This window comes from Micromys minutus (assembly GCF_963924665.1).
Source record: "Micromys minutus genome assembly, chromosome: 11".
In the NCBI taxonomy this organism is placed as follows: Eukaryota; Metazoa; Chordata; class Mammalia; order Rodentia; family Muridae; genus Micromys; species Micromys minutus.
In genome coordinates this window covers 9439354-9454154 of record NC_137980.1, presented here as the reverse complement: position 1 = coordinate 9454154, position 14801 = coordinate 9439354, and positions in this window count along the sequence as shown.

The window sequence follows — 14801 nt, the reverse complement described above, 5'->3', positions numbered from 1 at the left end:
ACAATATCATTTTATGTTATGAATCATATTATTAATAGTAATTAAGCAAAAAAAGATGTAAATGTTTCAAAAAGCATACAGCAGCATCACATTCTTTCCATGATACTTGTCTAGATAAATGTATGACCTACTCTTGACCAATACTCTAGCAGTCAGCATTTAAAATATCCCTGTACATTGTTTCCAAATTGACACAACTGATTACTTACAGTGTTTATAAGCCACTGCCTTCTTGGTTGTGGCATCAAATGTGTGTATGTAAGCAATTTCATCTCTCTAGGAAATAAATCTATAAAGGAAAAGCCTGGTGTGTGAAATGTGTTTGAGGAGGGTTATAGATACAGAGTGCTGGATAACCCAAAGCCTGAAGGTATAAGTCACACACTCAGAGATGTGCACACACTTTTTCTCAAGTCATTATTCTCAAGTCAAACTATCCCACATTCAAATGACTCTGTCATGTATCTGGAAATTAACTGTTATATTTAACTGAGCTCCTAGATAAAGTAATTTTTTTAGGATTAGCAGGATTAAAAAGAAAGCATTCTATCCTTTGTAGCATGGCATATCCTGATCTTCGGAGGAAAGAGCTTTGGCTCTTTAGCTTCAAATTCAATTTTCTATCTTGAAAAGGAGAGGCAACTTCTAAAGACACAAATCCACTCCTGCCTTGAAATTTAGACACTTTGCAGTTTCCAAAATCCCTGGAACAAGTACATCTCTGGTGCAAAGTGTCAGTTCATTTAAAATGACATTTAAAGAATAAACACACGCAACATTTTAATATTTTCTTTCCCCTGCACATTTGTTTGTGCTAACTTTATAAAAATAAACGTTTTAACAAAAATTGGCTGCAATGTGCACATATCATAAAATTCTGTAAGTATGTCAAATTTAGTATATAGCTGTCATTTCTAACTAAATTTCTTTTCAATGTCTCAGGAATAAGTGAGTTGCAGATAAAAATATCTCTGCACAGCTAAGAATTTTCTGATCTTTTATTTTTTTAGGCTGAGTTTACCTGCTTAAAAAGTATTAGTAGAAAGAGTACTACTTTGTAGTAAATAAAAAATATAGGACCTAGTCTGAGAGAAGTGTCAGGTGGTATCTCACAATGTGTGTGTGTGTGTGTGTGTATGTGTGTGTGTAAATATTATCACCCATGCATCTGTATAACAATATTTGAAGTTGTCTGATATCTCCCTCTATTGCTCTCCACATGACTATTTACGATGAAGCCTTTTACTGAACATGTGTGTCATCTTCTGGGATGCACTGACTCTGGATAACTATCTGACATCTGCCAGGTTCTGCACTCAGCACTAATGTTACATTTACACATGTATAAAGGTGGCCACGACCCTTTAGTTTTCCATGAGTAACAAGGATCTGAACTCTGGTCCTTACGCTTTTGTGGCAAAACACACTGAACCAATCTTAGATATGAGAGATTTCCAGGAACTGGTAAATGTTTTTCTACAAAAAAATATGTATTATATGGATTTCTTTGTTGATTATACAGATCTTGCCTGAGGATCTGTAGGAAAGAGAAATATTAAAAAAGAGAAACACATAACTTGATTACTTTGTTGTGTTCTATTTTGATGGTTAGTATTGCTTTACTACATTAAGGTATATGCCCAGGGGTGGTATAATTGGTCCTCATATAATACTATCTTCAGTTTTCTGAGAAACAACCAGACTAATTTTCAGAGTGGTGGTTGTACCAGCTTGCAATCTCACTAAAAATGGAGGAGTGTTTCTCTTTTTCCACATCCTGCCAGCATCTGCTGTCACCTAAGTTTTTTATCTTAGTCATTCTAACTGTTAAGAGGTTGAATCTCAGAGCTGTTTTTATTTGCATTTCTCTGATGACTAAGGATGTTGAACATTACTTAAGATTCTTCGCAGCCATTAGATGTTCCTCAGTTGAGAATATTTTTGTTTAGCTCTATACCCCATTTTTTTGGGGTTATTTGATTCTCTGGAGTCTAATAGATTGAGTTCTTTCTATAAATTGCATATTAGCCATAAAAGATGTTCCAACATAGAACAAGGACACATGTTCCACTAATTTTGCAGCAGCCTTATTTATAATAGCCAGAAGCTGGATAGAACCCAAATGTCCTTCAACAGAGGCATAGATACAGAAAATGTGGTACATTTACACAATGGAATACTACTTAGATATTAAAAACAATGACTTCATGAAATTCTTAGGCAAATGAATAGAACCAGAAAATATCATCCTGTGTGAGGTAAACCCAATCACTAAAAAGCACACATGTTATGAACTCACTGATAAGTGGATATTAGCCCAGAAGCTTGGAACAAGTTCATGAAGGATGAACAAAGTGTGGAAACTTCCATTCTTCTTAGAAGGGGGAGCAAAATACAGAAAAAAATATGGATAAAAAGTGTGAAGCAGGGACTGAAGGAAAGGCCATCCAGAGACTACCCCACCTGGGGATCCATTGACCAAATCAATATACATTGACCAAATACACACACTATTTTGTGTGTGCGTGTGTATGTGTGTGTATATGTGTGTGTGTGTGTTTCAAGATACTTTTATTTGTAGGCATCAAGTACCTCTCTTAGTTTTTTTTTTTTTTTTTAACATTTCCTTCTAAATAGATCCCTGAGCCTTGAGAAAAGGACTTTACTGATAACATATAGTTTATGCTTGTGTCCATCTGTTTGTTGTAGTTCCTGGAAAACCAGAGGTTGACATCAGATGTCTTCTTCATCTATATTCGACCTTATTTTTAACTTACCTATTTATCTTTTTACTTCTTTAATTTAAAATAATTAAATTCTACAGATGATATGCTTTGGTTATATTCTTCCTTCTCCCCCTAATCTACCTACATATCTCACATCTACCTACCTATCCGCCTATATACTCTCCCTAGCATCCTCTCATTCTCCTGTCCAAGAATACAACCACCTGTCCAAAATTTCTCTAAAAAATTAACATAACAAAAACTTTAAAAGCCAAAAAATATCCAAATAACTATAATAAGAGGAAGTGCAGAGAGGCAGAGGGACACAAAATCCCAGAGTGTCCATTTTGTGTTGTCTAACTTCTCCAGGGCATGAGAACTGGCCTAGATGGCAGTCGCTATACTGAGTGAGACAAGTTCTGTGAGTTCATGTGGCATCTTCATCTGCGGAATTGAGCCTTGACAGAACCAAGGGCCTCTCCTCCCATTGATGTCTGACAAGACCATCCTCTAATACATATGCAACTGGAGCCATGGGTCCCTTCATGTGTACTCTTTGGATAGTGGTTTAGTGCCTGAGAACTCTGGGGGGGTGTCCTGGTTGGTCGATATTTTTGTCTTTTCTGTAGGGTAGCAAAACTCTGAAGCTCCTTCAGTCCTTTCTCTAATTCCTCCATTGGGGACGTTAAGATGCCAAGAAGTACATACTGATAGGGGACTCAGACACTATTGGAGGTGCCAAAATGTGCATCCTAACAGGAGACTGATATAGGCGTCTTCTGAGAAGTTCTGCCAGAGACTGACAAATACCCAGGAGGGTGCTCGCAACCAACCATTAGACTGAGAACAGGATCCCCAGTGAAGGAGTTAGAGAAAAGATTGAAGGATCTGAAGGGGTTTACAACCACATAAGAACAATACCAACCAACCAGACTTCCCAGAGCTCCCAGGGACTAAACCACCAACCAAAGAGTACACATGGAGGATCCCATGGCTCTAGCCACATATGTAGCAGAGGATGGCCTTGTAGGTCATCAATGGAAAAAAAGGCCCTTGGTCCTCTGAATGCTAGATGCCCCAGTGTAGGAAACTGCCAGGGCAGAGAGGCAGAAGGGAGTAGGCATGTCGATGGGAGAGTACACTCAGAGAAGCAGGGGAGGGGAAATGGGATAGAGGGGTTCTAGAGGGGAAACTTGAAAAGCGTAACATTTAAAGTATAAATAAAAAAATCCAAGAAAAAGAAGGAAAGAAAGAAAGAAAGAGAAAGAAAGAAAGAAAGAAAGAAGGAAGGAAGGAAGGAAAGAAGGAAGGAAGGAAGGAAGGAAGGAAGGAAGGAAGGAAGGAAGGAAGGAAGGAAGGAAGAATAGCCTTGCTAGAAGACTGACCTTGAATTCCTGGCACTATGCTTTAGAGTCTCCAATTTCTTAAATTATGGGCATCTTCTACTGCTGCATTGGAAGATTTAATGACTAAGGTGTCACCTGTATCAAAGATGGCAGATTATAAAAAAGATGAAGGCATCAAGATTTTTGGTTTTGGCAGTAATTTAGTTAGGACCATACTGCAAAATATTTGTCTGGACTTGGAACAACAAACGATGATACTCACTGTCGTTCATGATAGCAGTTTGTCATTGCACTGGACGAACCTAAATGATGGAACTTGCACTGCCTGCCAACATTGACTGTCAACAGACAAGAGAATGAAGACAATGGCTCTGTATCTTCAGCTTGTTATATGAGGGAGCTCCTACCAACACTCCTGAGGAGTCCACCAGTGTAAACAAAATGAAAACCAGAATGTGTGTGTGACATAATCAAAATAAATCAACACAAGGATTAGCATGCATTGTCTCATGGCAGTCCAGACATGAGATGGCTGATTTGAGGAACTTCTTAGTGATTGTTCCCCTTCGAAGAAAGAAATTTTGCTACAAAACTTGCATGAGGTGATCAGTCTCCTTAGCAAGCCTGCCAACAACAATCGCTCTTGTATGCATAATGGTATTTTTTATTCTCAGCATAACCAAATGTTGTAAAGATCCTGCTCCTCTTGTGAGAACTGTACGTTCCTGGTGTGGGGTCTTTTGCATTTGTTACCTGCTCTTTATTTTCTTTATGTGCTTGTTACCTTGGCTTGATTTATTAATGCTTAAACATCTTGCTTGTGTGATGTCCTTACTCTTCATTCATTTCTGCCACCCTTCTTTCACTAATCTTCTGAACAGCATTTACACACTTCATTTTTGCCTTCTTCTGTACACTAGTAGTGAAATTTTAAACAGTGTTGCTACAGTACCAATTGTTTCTGTTATTACCTACTGCATGATTTTGATCTGTGCAAATAAGATAAAAGTAATGTTTAAGAGAAACTAGAACAACCCCAAAAGAGCAGAGAGAAGACCCTCGGTAGGAACAGGGAGAAATGTGGGAGTTTTAGAGGGAAAAAGCTGTAGCCACTTCTCTATTCTGTTCTCATATTGAGTTTATTATATGTTAGTTCCACCTCAGGATAACATATTTCACAGGAAATTACAGTCTGCCATAAGACATGTCAGAGTAATGCCTAGAAATTGCAGTCACCCATTGATCAATAGAGAGCAAATATTTAACTTCAGAAAAAAAAGTCAAAACTAAATTAAAGTCTAACCAACTTTATTTCATCTGCACAGCTTTAGCAGCCTGGAAATTGAAGCCAGGATTCACAGTGCATTCAAATAACACAGACTACTTCCTCAGAGGCAATTTTCTCCAAGGATTCTGAAAATTTCCAGCAAATTCATGGATTTTCAAATGCCTCTTGGAGTTTCATTCTTTATGCTAGAGGAAGAAAATTTTGCCAAGTTCTGAATACAGGTAATACAAAGATTTCAGTACTGCTTTTTAGCAGAGACAGTGAAGTGTATGTGTATGGAGGGATATAATTTAATATCATTCCTATTTACAAAATGACAAAGTTATATTCATCTATTTAGAGTTTTGCTACTGTATTTTTTTATTTTTGTTTACTGCACTAATGAAAGTTGGTATCTTATAGTCCACAAGCTAGGCTATAATGGTTATAATACTGACAAATTTATGAAATCCCATCCTTCCTTCAATGAAAAAAAGAAATTTATAGTTAATATATGGCAAGTAAATGACTATCTAAAAATGACAATGAAGGTATGGAGGCACAACTGTGGAAGAAAAAAATAGCTGCAGCACATTATTACACAAGGCACTTGAAATAAATTTGATGACACATAATTCTCTTTATGTGAAAATAATATTTCATTATGCAAAAATGAAAAACTATGAAAGTATATACAGTTTCCAGGCTAAATAATCTGAGGCTGTCACGAAGAATAACAGTCTGCAGAACTTATTCGAGTGTCCTCAGCACAGATGTATAGAATGCCTCTCTTCTGGGAAGTAATCAGTTCTAAATAATTTGTTTTGGAATAATCATAGCAGCAGATAAAATACATAAGGCAAAGTAAGTTTTCTATAAAAACATCAGTATGAAGGTTTAATTTCAGCATCTACAAAGATCCTGCACTAAGGACCTGGGAAAAAAGTTACCTTTCATTCTAAGAAAAATGGCTCAAAAAGCTATTCAAATGACAGCAAAGCAAAATTCTCTCTCACCTTTTGAGAACCAATGTCTGATTAACAAAAGCAAAAGTTCACTACAGGAAAAAGGAACATTTTGCTTTGCTACCTGTCCAAAGAAGTGGAAGGGACCCTACATTCTCTTTACTTGGAAACTTAAGACGGATACCTATCTCAGTGGTACACTGACCTGTCACACTTCAGCATCCACATATGAACCTTTGAGAATTTAAACACCCATAATTTAGATTATGGCAGAATAGACTGGGCTGAATTGAGAATGGGCCAGATCATTCACCAGCCAGAGGAAGGAGAAATGGAGAGAGGAAGATTCAGATCAGCAAAAAGGATGAGGGATTTGGAGCCACCAAGAAGCAGTCTAGAGCCATGATCCATGGCTCCAGCTGCATCTGCAGCAGAGGATAACATTGCTGGCATCCATGTGAGAAGAGACCTTTGGTCCAGTGAAGGTGTGTTTTCCCAGTGTAGGGGAATGCCAAGATGCTGAGATGGAGAGGGTGATTGGAAGTCGAAGCATCTTCATGGAGGCAATGGGAGTGGGAAGAGGGATGAAAGTGGTGGGAAAAAGAATAACATTTGATGTAAATACAAAAATATCCAATAAAATGAGTTGAAGAGGAAAAGAATGCAATCAAAGTAAATTGGATGAATTTTTAAATAAAAAAGAAAATTTAATGTATAAATATAAAATGAAACTATATTAGTATTGGTTTTATACAAGTAACTATTAACTTTTTTAAATGCAAAAAAAAAAAAGAAAGAAGCAGTCCAGAAAGAAATCATAGAAATACAACTGAAGTCAGAAGAGCTAGATTAATAATAATAATGACAATAATAATAATGACAATAATAATAATAATAATAATAATAATAATAATAATAATAATAATAATAAGGAATGAGGCTGGTACATAGCCAGATTACCATAAAAGTTTTAGGTACATCATTTAACTGCCCATCCCTGATGGTTCTGTGTATATTCTGTATTTGCCCTTTTATTGAGTACCAACATTACACATCATACTCTGGTTCCTATTTTTTCTTACCTGTGATTGTCAAAAATAAAAATACCTGTTTTATTTAACATTTTATCATTGTTTAAAATATCTCTATTTCTTTTAAAATGCTGTTTTATGTTTCATTCCATCATTTCCTTTTTGTCCTAAGATCTTCTTTTCAAATGTCTTTTAAAGCATAATTAATGAATAAAATTCTTCTTTGCTTTTTCTTTTATTCCTTAAAGTAATAATTCAGCCTTAAAGGAAGGTTAAACACACTGATTCATTCACATGAATAAATAAATAATTTTAAATGGCTAATAAAGTTTGAGAAAACACCACAAAAGAGCAAAATTACCTCAATTAATGCACAATACTCGATAATTTCTTCATATTAGCAGTATCAAGTCTCAGGAAAGACACACATACAAAAGGATTGGACTAGAAACAGGATCCCTCATTTTGATCTGTCCAAAAAACACATTTCACCATCCATGATAGACATCATCTTAGGGTAGTAGATGAGAAAGAGTTATCCCAAGCCAACTGAACTATCTTGATCAGTTTCGAATTTATAATTGCATAGTTTTGTACGGGGAGAGAATTTTTGACTTAAAAAAGAATTTGTACTTTTTCAGACTTCTATGTATATTTGGTATTTTGAGATGCCTTTTCTTCTTCAAAAGACAGTTTTGTGCAGCTTTTCCCACAAATGTGTACTTACATTCAGTTTAAAGGCAAGCTTGAGGTAAGGAAAGAGAACAGCACAGGTCAGGTATGGTGGTTTATCCTAATATTCTCTCTCCCAAGAGGCAGACGCAGGAGGATTATATGTGGGCAATATGACTTTTCCTCAGCAATAAACGAATAAATAATAAATCAAAACTAGTATACTGCTCAGTACAGTGATGGAATCCTCTCCACCTTTGTAAGATAAACGGCTGTCATTTGTTTTCTGGGAAGTCAGACATACGGTATAGAATTTGTTTTCCATGTGTCATTTGTGGGTTTTCAGTTAGAAGGTATGATGCACCTAATAGTATAGCTTGCCTTTACCTTTGTATAGAAAGGCAAAGAGAAATATAAAGATAAATAATATTTTAAAAATAGGAGACTTTCTTTGTTATTTCTTTCTCCTATTAGAAAGGAGTCCCCTGGAACATGGCGTCACTGAGGTATCTCTGGTGTGTGTGTGTGTGTGTGTGTGTGTGTGTGTGTGTGTGTGTGTGTCCTCAACAGTCAAACTGCTGCTCATGTCCAAGGTTTCTTCAGCCTCTACCCAAAAAAAGAAAGAGATGGTGTTATCTGAGAAGGTTAGTCAGCTGATGGAAGGGACCAATAAAAGGCTTGTAGTAAGAATGAATGGAGACCTCCAAATTATGCTAGGATTGATTCTGGCTGTTATTATCTGTGGACTTGTGTATATCTGTGAAGATGTAATAGGGAATTTCTCTTTAATAAAACTGGATGAGCTTTTGCAATTTTGTGTTTTGTACTTGCTATGACATCTGGCCAAATGTGGAACCACATAAGAGAACCACCATATGCTCATAAGCAACCCCATACAGGGCACGTGAATTATATTCTTGGAAGCAGCGAGGCCCAGTTTGTAGCTCAAACCCACACAATTCTTCTCTTCAATGGTGGGGTTACTGTAGTTGTGGAGGTTTTATATGAAACTGCCACCTCGACATGGATATTGGGAATGGCAGGATGGTTTGTGTTGCTAAACTGGACTTGTGTTATTCTTCAGTTGAATGCTCTCTATCGTTCAATCAAAGCACCCTGGCTATCCATACAGATTTCTGGTGAGTTAAAGAGGATTCAGAGAAACATTGATGCTGGTAATAGAAGCTGAAAAATAAAAACTATTTGGTGTTTGAAAAATGCAGCCCACATATTTCTCAATGAAACAACTATATTTTAAAAAGCAAAGATAAATGTACAGATTTTAAGCATTTTTGCATAAAAGTATATGAATACATTTTTGTCAGTACTTGTTTTTTTTTATGTGTGCATTAAGATCTTACTAGTTATAATGAGCATAAAGTACATGTAAGACAAGATGTAACCTGGGATTAGTCAATGTTTTCTTAGTGTTTAAAGATTAAGCATAAGGTTTTTCATTTTCTATTCACCATGATCAAGTGGACTTCATCCATAGAATGTAGCAATGGTTTAATATACAGAAATCCATCAACATAATCCACCATGTAAACAAACTCAAAGAAAAAACCACATGGTCATCTCACTAGATGCTGAGAAAGCATTTGACAAAATTCAACACTTCTTCATGTTAAAAGTCTTGGAAAGAACAGGAATCCAAAGAACATACCTAAACATAATAAAAGCAATATACAACAAACCAACAGCCAACATCAAACTTAATGTGGGAAACTTGAAGCAAACCCACTAAAATCAGGGACTCGACAAGGCTGCCAACTCTCCCCCTACCTATTCAAAATAGTACTGGAAGTCCTGACCGGAACAATTAGACAGCAAAAGGTAATGAAAGGGATATAAATTGGAAAGGAAAAAGTAAAAACATCACTGTTTGCAGATGACATAATAGCGTACTTAAGTGACCCCAAAAATTCCACCAGAGAACTTCTACAGCTAATAAACAAGTTCAGCAAAGTGGCTGGATATAAAATTAACTCACATATCAGTAACCTTCCTCTACTCAAAGGACAAATATTCAGAAAAAAAAATTAAAGAAAGGATACCATTAACAATAGTCACAATCAATATGAAACACCTTGGTGTGACTCTAACTAAGCAAGTGAAGGACCTGTATAACAAGAACTTCAAAACTCTAGGAAAGGAAATCAAGAAAGATCTCAAAAAATGGAAATATCTCCCATGCTCATGGATTGGAAAGATCAACATTTTAAAAATGTCCATCTTACCAAAAGCAATCTACAGATTCAATGCAATCCCCATCAAAATTCCAACCCAATTCTTCATGGAGTTGGAAAGAGCAATGTGCAATTTCATCTGGAATAACATAAGACCTAGAATAGTGAAATCCATCCTCAACAACAAGAAAATATCTGTGGGAATCACTATCCCTGATCTAAAGCTATATTACAAGGCAATTGTGCTAAGAACTGCATGGTACTGGTACAAAGATAAGCACATAGATCAATGATATAGAATAGAAGATTCCGAAATGAGCCCTCACATATATGGTCACTTGATTTTTGACAAAGGAGCTGTAAACATTCAATGGAAAAAGAACAGTCTATTCAACAAATGGTGTTGGTCCAACTGGCACTCAGCATGCAGAAGAATGAAAATAGACTGCGTCTTAACTCCTTGTACAAAGCTCAAGTGCAAGTGGATCAAACATCTCCACATTAAACCAGGTACACTGAAATTCTTAGAAGAGAAAGTAGGGAAACCCTTAGAACACATAAACACAGGAGAAAATTTCCTGAACAGAACACCAATGGCTCGTGCTCTAGGGTCAAATATTGATAAATGGGACTTAATGAGATTGCAAAGTTTCTGTAAGGCTAAAGACACTGTTTAGAAAACAAAACAGCAGCCAACAGAGTGGGAAAAGGTCCTTACCAAACTCATATCAGAAAGAGGCCTAATATCCAATGTATACAAGGAACTCCAGAAGCTAGACACCAGAGAATCAAACAACCCTATTAAAAATGGGGAACAGAGCTAAACAAAAAGTTCTCAATTGAGGAATATCAAATGGCTGAGAAGCATCTAAGGAAGTGCTCAACATCCTAAGCCATTAGGGAAATGCAAATCGAAACAACCCTGAGATTCTGCCTCACACCAGTTAGAATGGCTAAGATCAAAAATTCAGATGACAGCAGATGCTGGCAAGAATGCGGAGAAAGAGGAACACTTCTCCACTGTTGGTGGGGTTGTAAACTGGTACAACCACTCTGGAAATCAGTCTGGTGATTCCTCAGAAAACTGGACATAGTACTACCTGAAGATCCAGTTATTCCACTTCTTGGCATATACCTCAGAGAAGCTCCAACATACAACAAAGACACATGCACCACAATGTTCATAGCAGCCCTATTTATAATAGCCAGAAGGTGGAAAAAACCCAGGTATCCTTTTGTAGATTAATGGATACAAAAATTGTGGTATATTTACACAATGGAGTACTATTCAGCTATCAGAAACAATGACTTTATGAAATTCTTAAGAAAATGATGCATCTAGAGAATATCATCCTCAGTGAGGTAACCCAGTCACAAAAGAACAGACATAATATGCACTCACTGATAACTGGATACTAACCCCAGAAAGCTCTGAACACCCCAGAAACAACTCACAGACTATATGAAGTTCAAGAAAAAAAAGGAAAAAAAAAGAAAGAAAATGAAAAACCACATATTTTATATTACCTCTTTTTGTCAAAGTGATCTAAATTGTTAATCATTTAACTAAAGATGTGCAGTGCCTTAACAAGAAATTGTAATTGCATTGGTAAGGACTGTTCCTTGAAACCTGGTCTTTTGTCTTTTGGATACACATGTTCTGTAAAACATGAGGTATTTTTAAAATAAGTATTTCTTTAAATCTCTCTTTGTGAGACTTAGTGTTAGCTGGTCTTACCTCCATTGTGGAGACCTGCCCTACCTCTCTAGCTCACATTCATTCTCATGTCTCAGCTTCTCAAATGCTGGGATTGCAGGCATGTGCCACCACTGACTGTAATCTGCTTTTACTAGATATTTATTTAGCCCATAAATTAGAGACACAAAGAATGGTGGCAGGTACCTGTCTCTGCTCTTACCTACCCTGCTGGGTAGAGCAGAATACACAAAGTCTAAGAACTTGAGACAGACAGCCTGGCATCATATTAACACCTCGTATCAAAAATATGTCAGAAAATGAAAGTAGGAAGGGATTTTGTTTGAATGTCATCTTTTTTTCTAATAGTGGGAATAACCATGTATGCTAAACAGTTTCCTATGTGTAATATTTAAATAGTAGTTATGATATGGCTGACTCTGGCTTTAATCATAGTTATATAGAGTAATCAGAAATGCAACTGTTAATAAAGTATAGGTTTGGAATGCAGCTCAGTGGTAGAGCACTTACATGACTGTACAAATTAGACCTAAAAATTCTACAAGAAAAATCTAGAAATGTAGCTGAAAATATAAAGACATATTAGAAATATTACATTTCAAATTTGGGGATGGATTTGTTGTTGAGTTGATACAGTGCTTGTCTATCTAACATACAGGAAGCCATGTGTTTGAGTCACAAAATCACATAATCTCAGTGTACTCAGGACACAGATACAGGAAGATAGAAGTTCAACCTCATTCTGGAGTATATAGTGAGTTTAAGGCCAACCCGAGCTACATAAGACTCTATCCCAATGACAAAAGGAAAAAAAAAAAAAGATACTGTGACTATTCCCTACTATTGATCATGCCTTCCTGTGTCTTATATAAGAGAGGTTTAGTGAAAGAGATGGACATAATTGGCCTAGAAAAAAAATGTTTTGGTGGTTTGTTATTGTTGCTATAAGTTTGGTGACTAGGACACAGTGGATTGTTCCTTGTAAACTGAATGATTCTTAATTCCTTATCTGCTATTCTTGTACTTGGCTCTGTCAGATAAATATACGCTGTGCTTCTTAGGAAACTAGTGTGAAGTCTTGTAAAATTGAATGGGGCAGTACTCCTACTGTGTAACCTCTAGCTGCGGCTGTCTCCCCTGCACAGTGTTTTGTGTGCTTTCTCTTTGCTTAAGAGCAACATTCCGCAGTACAGAGAAAGGCCTGCTCTGGCTAAAATCTGCAAAGGGCAGATTTTCTCATTTAAAATAGTGTTAGTTTTGTAGAAATTTTAAATTTAGCTTTTATCTGAAGTGCCTTAAGTAGATTCGTAATTTGCTTTTCTAGTATTGGTTTAAATGTAATTCATTATGTATTTTAATACACTGTTAAAAATGAGACATTATTATAGTAAAGATAACAAATGTCCAGCTTACTGATTCCTGTCAATAAACTTCTGTAATCCAAATTAAAAAAAAAGTTTTATAAGAACCATTTAACTTTTGTCAGTTCACAAGGCTCTGTCTGTCTCTGTCTCTCTACCTCCTTTCAGCGTCATCTTCTAATCACTTCCTTTTTTTCCCTTAACATATCATTTAGTTTATTTTTGTGTTGGCTTCTTGGCTGTAACCTGCCCATATATGTGGTTCTGATACCCAGGAAGACTTCCTTGTAAAACTAGTTATTTTTTTGTAAGAAGTTGTCAATTACTGATAAGTTCTTGTTTTATTAGATACTCTCTGTAATTACATTTGAAATGCTTTCCCCTTTGTTCACCCTGCTCCCACCCCCCCCTTTCCTTATACTTGTCTACATGAAGGTGCACAAGCTCCCAATCACCCTCTCCACCTCAGGCCCTTCGCATTCCCCTACATTTGGAAAATGTGCCCTCACTGGACCAAAGGTCTCTTCTCACATTGATGCCAGGCACTGCTATTTTCTGCTACATATGCAACTGGAGCCAAGGACTGATTGAGGGTTGAGCCTGACACACTAGGGGAAAAAAGGGTCGATCCTGACACAATGCTTTTGCATTGAAAAAAAATAGAAAAGAAACTTCTATGGAACACATCTAAAATATATTATGGTAATGGAATTTTTAAGAATACTTCTATTTTTAAAAAATAAAGAATTAAAGTATATTTATGGTTTTTTGTACAGATAATTCTTTGAGATGATATAGAAAAGTAAAGAAAGGTTATTTGTAGTGGGGTAAGAACTAGGGGAGAAGTCTTCACAGGTGGACAGGCTACTTTTCTATATATGATTCAAAAATCATATCCATATAACTCCCTAATATATTTTAATATGGATGGTTGACTAGATGAAAGATAGACAAAGACATAAAAATGAGAATGATTGTGTATGACTGTAACCTTAGAATTTGTGTTTCTGAGAAAAAAGAATGGCAGTGAATTCAAGGACAAACTGAACTAAATTCATGAGTACCAGCACAGCCCATACTTTGTAGTGGGAAAAAATCTCTCATGGAAATATCTAAAATCAAATAACAATTTCAACATTTATGTTCAAAGTTCTTTTGTAACCTATCCTCATACTTTCATTCATATGTGCAATTGCTTAGTGGTGTATCACTGACAAGAAATATATCCCTGTCTAAAAAAGAGAAACAGGAATAAAAAAAATGAGACCAAAGAGAACTTTTTTAATATCACTAATATTGGATAACCTTAGGAGAATAAAAGTTTTGTTTCCTTCAGGTTTCATAGGAGTTGCCACACAGCTTCACAGTAAAAGGGTAGCAATGTATCCTGAATATCTCAAAGGGAGAATTTATCATATCGAGATTCAGAGCACAAATACTCATTATTAATGGATATGGTAGATTGGAAGAGAAACAGTTCTTGGACGATAGAGCTAATAACACCAAATAATTAGTCAGCCCTTTTAA